The following is an 8,241-nucleotide window of genomic DNA, read 5'->3' as shown; positions in this document are numbered from 1 at the left end:
AGATGAAAACTCAGCTGACATTATCATTATTATTATATTATTCTTGAACCAATTATTGTGGGCTTATATACCTCATTTCCCTTTTTATTCTGCACCTACCTATTATCTACAAATGTTTTTCCAGTCATTTAATGGGCAATGCTTTGGAATGCTACCACAGTCTTCGGCTAGTTAGACTTACACTTATTCAGTTCTTCCTGGGAAACAAGAAACCCAATATTTTCTTTTTTTGGTGATTTAATGACAGACAAATAACTATACTCATTTCTGAAAACATTTGGATATATCTTATACCATCTATAAAGAGAAATTTCTAGTTTTCAAACACAATCTTCTAAATTTGGACTATGCAATGCCTTTAAAACAATGCCTCCAGCTTTCTGTTTCATACTGTAATGTATCTCTAATTTATTGTATTGACCCACTTTCCTTTCTTTCTGTTCTTTCTTCTTGATGCTTCAAAACTCTTCATTTTATCATTTTCTTTCTTTGGGAAGAACATCTTTTAGCTTTTTTTTTTTTTTTTTTTTTAGAGTATATCTAGTAACAATTTCTTTTGGTTTTCTTTCTTCTGGAAATGTCTTTATTTTTCATAATGCTGAAGGACTGTTTCCCAAATATAAAATAAACTGTCCACAGTTCTTTCAGCACTTGAAAATTATTGTGGCACATCTTCATTGTCTCCTTGGTTATTGGTTTTCTTTTCTGTTTGGGTTTCTTTTTGTTTTATTTACTTTCTTAATTCCAGCATAACTAATGTACAGTGTTATATCAGTTTCAGGTGTACAATATAGTGATTCAACAATTCTATATGTTCTGAGATCATCTAGATAAATGACACTTGATCCCTTTTACCTGTTTCACTCATGCCCCCGTCCATCTGCCCTGTGGTAACCAACAGTTCTCTATATTTAAGAGTGTGCTTTTTTTTGTTTCTGTTTATTAGTGAAATAATATGCTATTTGGCTTTCTGACTTATTTCACTTAGTATCACACTCTCGAGATCCATCCATGTTGTTGCAAATGGTAAGATTCCATTATTTTGTATGCCAAATATTCCAAGATGTATGTGTTATATATATTCACCTCTTCTTTACCCATTCATCTGCTGATAGACAACTGAATTTCTTCTATATTTATTATGCTGGTTATTGTAAATAATGCTACAACAAACATGGGGGTGCATATATATTTTCCAATTAGTGTTCTTGTATTCTTTGAGTAAATGCCTAGTAGTGAAATTACTGGATGATATAGTAATTGTATTTTTAATTTTTTCAGGAACCTCTATATTGTTTTCCACAGTGGCTGCACCAGTTTGCATTCCCAAAAAATAGTACATGCAGGTTCCTTTTTCTCTACATCCTCTTTAACACTTATTTCTTGTGTTTTTTTTTTTTTATTTTAACCATTCTAACATGTGTAAGGTGATACAGCATTGTGGTTTTGATTTGCATTTCCCTGATGATGAGAGATGATCATCTCGTCATGCATCTGTCTTCTTTATAGAAATGTCTCTTCATGTCTTCTGCCCATTTTAATTGGATTATTTGTGTGGGGGGGGGTGGTGTTGAATAGTGTAAGTTGTTCATATATTTTGGGTACTAACTGCTTATTGGATATATGACCTGCAATTATCTCCCATTCAGTAGGTTGTAGGTTGTCTTTTGGTTTTTCTGATTGGTTTCCTTTGCTGTGCAGAAGAATTCCATTCGAATATAGTCCTAATAGTTTTTATTTGCTTTTGTTACCCTTGCCTCAGGAGACATAGTTAGAAACTGTTGCTATGGCCTATGTCAGAGAAATTACTCCTGGTGCTCTCTTAGAGGGTTTTTATGGGTTTGGGTCTCACATTTAGATCTTTAACCAATGTTGAGTTTATTTTTGTGTATGGTCTAAGAAAGTTGTCCATTTTCATTAATTTGCATGTAGCTACCCAGTTTTCTTAAAACCCTTTGTTGAAGAGAGTGTCTTTTTCCTATTGTATATTTTTGCCTACTTTGTCATAGATTAATTGACCATATAATCGTGGGTTTATTTCTGGTCTCAATATTCTGTTCTATTGATCTATGTGTCTACTTTTATGCCAGTTTCATACTGTTTTGATTACTACAGCTTTGTAACCTATTACTACAGCTTTGTAACTTTGAAATCTGAAAATGTGAGACCTCCTATTTTGTTCTGTTTCATGGTCTTTGTGATTCCATACAAATTTTAGGATTATTTGCTCTAGTTCTGGGGAAAGAAAAATGCTGTTGGTATTTTGATAGGGATTGCATTAAATCTGTATATTACTTTGGGTAGTATAGACATTTTAATATTCTCCCAATCCATGAGCATGGAATATCTTTCCATTTGTTTGTGTTGTCTTTAAATTGTTTCATCAGTGTTTTGTAATTTTCAGAGTCAAGTCTTTAACCTCCTTGGTTAAGTTTATCCCTAGGTATTGTATTATTTTTGGTGCAATTGTAAATGAGATTGTTTATTTAATCTCTGTTATTTCATGATTATTGTATAGAAATGCAACAAATTTCTGCATATTGATTTTTATATCCTGCAAACTATGGTATTCATCTATTAGTTCTAATAGTTTTTTGGTAGAGATTCTTTGTATAGGATCATCTACAAATCGTTTTATTTCTCCTGTACCCATTTGGATGACTTCTTTTTCTTATACGATTGCTGTGACTAGGACTTCCAGTACTATGGTGAATAAAAGTGGTGAGGGTGAACATCCTTGTCTTCTTCCTGATCTTAGCGGGGAAAGCTGTCAGTTTTCACCATTGAATGTGATGTTAGCTGTGGGTTTTTCATGTATGGCCTTTATTACGTTGAAGTATGTTCCTTCTAAACTTACTTTGTTGAGGGATTTTGTCATGAATGGATGTCGTACTTTGTTACATGCTTTTCTGTATCTATTGAAAGGATCATTTGGTTTTTATCCTTTTGTTGTGAAGTATCACATTGATTAATTTGCAAATATTGAACTACCCTTGCATCCAGGGAATAAATACCATTTGATCATGGTGAGTTCTTTCTTTAATGTATTATTGGATTTATTTTGCTAATGTTTTGTTGAAGACTCGTGCCTCTATGTTCATCAGAGATACTGGCCTACAGTCCTCTTTTTTTTTTTTTTTTTTTTTTTTGTATTTATCTGGTCTTGACATCAGGGTAATGCTGGTCTCTTAGAATGAATTTGGAAGTTTTTTTTTTTTTGGAATAGTTTGATAATAATAGATATTAACTCATCTTTAAATATATGGTAGAATTTGCCTGTGAAGCTATCTGGTCCTGGACTCTTGTTTGTTGGGACTTTTTTGATTACTGATTCAATTTTATTGCTCGTGATCAGTCTGTACTAATTTTCTATTTTTCCTGATTCGGTTTTGGGAGGTTATATATTTCTAGGAATTTCTCCATTTACTCTAGCTTTTCTAATTTATTGACGTATAATTTTTCATAATATTCTCTTATAATTGTTTGTATTTCTGTTGTGTCTGTCTTATTTCTCCTTTTTTTTTTTTAATTTTTATTTTAAAGAGAGCACAGGTTGGGGAGAGGGGCAGAGGGAAGGAGAGAGAGTCTAAAGCAGGCTCCATGGTCATCATGGAGCTCAATGTGGGGCTCAATCCCACGACTCTGGGATCATGACCTGATCCAAAATAAAGAGTTGAGCTTGCAACTGATTGAGGCATCCAGGTACCCCTATTTCTCCTCTTCTATTTCTGATTTTTTTTTTGAGTTTTTTCTCTCTCTCTCTGTCACTCTCTCTCTCTCTGTATTCATGAATCTGACAAAAGGTTTATCAATACAGTTGATCTTTTCAAAGAACCAGCTCCTGGTTTCATTGATCTGTGCTATTGTTTTCTTTTTTTTTTTTTTCTTTTAGTTTTTATTTCATTTATTTCTGTCCTAATCTTTATTATTTCTTTCCTTCTGCCTGTTTGGGGTTTTGTTTGTTCTTTCTTTCCTCTTTTAGGTTTAAGGTTAGGTTGTTTATTTGGTATGTTTCTTGCTGTCTGAGGCATGTATTGCTATAAACTTCCCTCTTAAAACAATTTTTGCTGTATCCCCAATTTTGGACTGTTCTGTTTTCGTTTTCATGTCTCCATATATTTTTAATTTCCTTTTTGGAAATTCTTTTTGGATTGACCCATTGTTTAGTAGCATGTTATTTAACCTCCATATGTTGGTGTTCTTTCCATATTTTTTTCTTGTGCTTGAAATATAGTTTCATAGTGCTGTGGTTAGAAAAGCAACATGATGTTATTTCTGTCCTTTTGACTATGTCAAGACTTCTTTTGTGGCCTTATAATTGTTTGTATTTCTGTTGTGTCAGTCTTATTTCTCCTTTTTTTTTTTTAATTTTTATTTTAAAGAGAGAGCACAGGTTGGGGAGAGGGGCAGAGGGAGGGGGAGAGAGAGAAAATCTAAAGCAGGCTTCGTGGTCATCATGGAGCCCAATGTGGGGATCTCTTCTAGAGAATCTTCTATGTGCCTTTGAAAATAATGTGTATTGGGGCGGCTGGGTGGCTCAGTCGGTTAAGCGGCCGACTTCGGCTCAGGTCATGATCTCGCAGTCTGTGAGTTCAAGCCCTGCGTCGGGCTCTGTGCTGACAGCTCAGAGCCTGGAGCCTGTTTCAGATTCTGTGTCTCCCTCTCTCTGACCCTCCCCCGTTCATGCTCTGTCTCTCTCTGTCTCAAAAATAAATAAACGTTAAAAAAAATTAAAAAAAAAAAGAAAATAATGTGTATTCTGTTGTTTAGGATGGAATGTTCTGAATCAATCTGTTAGACCCCGTTTCTTACTATTATACTATTACTATAGAATACTATCTTTATGTTTGTCATTAACTGCATTATATATTTGGTTCTTGCATGTTGAGCGCATAAATATTTATAATTGTTATATCTTCTGGTTGGATTGTCCCCTATATGATTATGTGGTATCCTTCTTTGTTTGTTGTTACATTCTTTGTTTAAAAAATCTATTTTGTTCAACAGAAGTATTGCTACCCTGTCTTTCTTTTCACTTCCTTTTACATGATAAATGTTTCTCCATCCCCTCAAGTTAAGTCTGCATGTGTCTTCAGGTTTGAAATGAGTCTCTTGTAGGCAGCATATAAATGGATCTTGCATTTTTATCCACTCCATCACCCTATTTCTTTTGAGTGGAGCATTTAGTCCATTTACATCCGAAGTAATTATTTATGGGTATGTACTTATTGCCATTTTGTTACTTGTTTTACAGTAGGTTTTGTAGTTCTTCTGTGTTCCTTCCTTGCTCTCTTACATTTTGCTAGCTTTCTTTAGTGATATACTTAGATTCCTTTCTGTTGATTTTTTTTTTTTCATATCTGTTACTGGTTTTCAATTTGTGTTTACCATTAATTAGGTTTGTATGTAACATCTTTTCCATACCAAAACCCATGTTAAGTTGATGGTTGCTTAAGTTTTAACCCATTCTAAAAGCAATATGTTATTGGGGTGCCTGGGTGGCTCAGATGGTTAAGTGTCTGACTCTTGGTTTTGGCTCAGGTCATTATCTCATGGCTAGTGAGTTCGAGCCCCTCATTGGGCTCCATGCTGACAGTGCAGGGCCTGCCTGGGATTCTCTCTCTCTCCCCCTCTCTCTGCCCCTCCTCTGCTTTCTGTCAAGTAGACTTAAAGTTGTAAAGCAATATGTTGTTACCCGCCCCCCCCCTTACATTTTAGGTATATATTGTCATACTTTGCATCCTTTTATTTTGTGAATCCCTTGACTGATTTTTATAGATATACTCTATTTTATCATTTTCATGCTTCCTATTTTTCTTACTCCTGCTTATGATCTTTCCATTCCACTCATAGAATCTCCTTTATCATTTCTCATAAGGCAAGTGCAGTGGTGGTGAATTCCTTTCACTTTTTCTTGTTTGGAAACTCTTTATCTCTTTCCATTCTGAATGATAGCCTTACTGGATAGAGTATTCTTGGCTGCAGATATTATCCTTTTAGCACTTTGAATAGGTATGCCACTCCCTCTGGTCTGCAAAGTTTCTGGTAAAAAATCATCTTGTAGTCTAATAGGGTTTCACTTGTATGTAACTGTTTTCTCTTGCTGCTTTTAAAATTATCTTTATCACTACTTATTCCATTTTAATTACTGTGTTTCTTGGTGTGGACCCCTTTGGTTGATTTTCTTGGGGCCTCTCTGTACCTCCTGTATCTGGATTTCTGTTTCTTTACCCAAACTTGAGAAGTTGTCAGCTATTATTTCTTCAAATAAATTTTCTTCCCCCTTTCTCTCTCCTTTCTTTCTGGGATCCTGTAATAAGAATGTTATTATGCTTGATGGTATCACTGAGTTCCTTCAACCTATTCTCATTTATTATTATTATTTTTTCTCTCTCCTGTTCAGCTTGATTTTCCATTACTCTCTTACAGATCACTGATCCATTCTTTTTCCTCTAGTCTAATATTGATTCCCTCTAGTGTATATTTTATTATAGGTATTGAGTTCTTTATTTCTGATTGATGGTTTAATTATTTTCTGTTTCTTTGTTGAGGGTCTCACTGCGATCCTCTACTTTTTCCCCAAGTCCTCTGAGTATCTTTATGACCATCACTTTTAAATTCTCTATCAGGTATATCATGTATCTCCATTTCATTTAGGTCTCTTTCCATGATTTCGTCCTGTTCTTTGATTTGGGGAATATTCCTCTATATCATCATTTTGTTTAACTCTGGGTATTTTTTCTTTTCTTTTATTCATTTATTTCGAGTGAGAGATGGAGAGAGGGAATGAACAGAGGAGGGTCAGAGAGAGGAGAGAGAGAATCCCAAGCAGGCTCCATGCTGTCAGTTCAGAGCCCAACACGGGTCTCCGTTCCAGGAACTGTGAGATTGTGACCTGAGCCAAAATCGACAGTTGGTTACTTAACCAACTGAGCCACCCAGGTGCCTGTGGCTCAGCCTTGTGGCTGAGTTGCATTTTCCTTTCAGTTCAGTTGTCTGCAATGGCTTTCATTGCCTATTGTGGGCAGGGTTTGGTCCCTGTTTTGTTAATGAGATAGTCTGGGTCCATGTTGGACCTGAGTTGGGTCAGACCAGGCTTTTGCCAGAGCTGCAGTTGCAGTGAACTGCAGGGCACTCTCCCTGTGTTGTCCCCTGAGATGCTTTTGTGGGTGGGTGGAAACTGCAATTAGACCAGATGTCTGCCCCCAGCCTGCCCACAGTCAAATTGATACGGGTAATTATCTTCTCCTCTCCCTGGATCAGGATTCACTGTGGCATGGTAAGGACTCTGTTGGGGCTACTTGCACAATGCCATGCTTATAGCACTATTTTGGGTGGGCTCCGGCAAAGGGCAGATTGAACAGGGCAGGTCCACGGGAGAGCACAGGGGAAAGGTACCTGGTGTTAGCGAGCTAGGTGGGGAGTGTTGATGTATCTATGCTGGGGGATAGGGAAATGGCACATGCCAGCTCTTTTGTTCTTTGAGTAGTCTCCTGAATATCCCTGCTCCTCTGGTACACAATGTGATATGAGTAAATAAATCTTCTTCCTGTATGCTCCAGGTGTTTCTCAATTGCTGCTTCTATGCTGTGTCTCAGTGAAGTTGTTTTCTGTCTAGTTAAGGGTGGGCACTCAGTTTGCCAGAGCTGAGCCTTCTGATTTTAAAGTTCAAGGTCTTAAGCCTCACTGATTATAAAAGCTTGCAAAGTTAACCTCTGTGGTTTTCAAAGCCAAAAGTTACGGGGATTCATCTTCCCAGAATGGTCTCCTGTGCCTGGAGTGTCTGGTGTGCCTAGTATGTGTCTGTTTCTCTCCCTTCTCTGTGCTTGTGCTGGTTCTTCTTCCTGTGACAGTCTTCTGGGGAAGTTTGGTTTCCAACTGTGTCTCTTCCCTTTCTACATTCTTTGATGTGGCCTCTTCTCTATGCTTAGCTGTGGGGAGTCTGTTTTGCAGGGGTTTGGGTCATTTTCTGTGTTATTGACACTGATGTGGGTGTTATCTAGGTGTATCTGCGGAATGAGATAAGCTTAAGGTGGTCCTATTATATATATATAATATATACATATGTACATATGTACATATATATGTACTAATATATATGTACTAATATATAATATTAGAATATTCTGCTCTCTTCCCCAGAAGTCCAGTCTCTTTGGTTTTTGATGAGAAATTTGCTCTTATTTTAGTACAAATTCCCTATAAGTAATGTATTACTTTCCTTTGGTTTATTTCAATATT

The sequence above is a fragment of the Lynx canadensis genome, chromosome A1 (genome assembly GCF_007474595.2).
Source record: "Lynx canadensis isolate LIC74 chromosome A1, mLynCan4.pri.v2, whole genome shotgun sequence".
Classification (NCBI taxonomy): Eukaryota; Metazoa; Chordata; class Mammalia; order Carnivora; family Felidae; genus Lynx; species Lynx canadensis.
The sequence above is the reverse complement of the archived record's forward strand: the minus strand, read 5'-3'. Positions refer to the sequence as shown.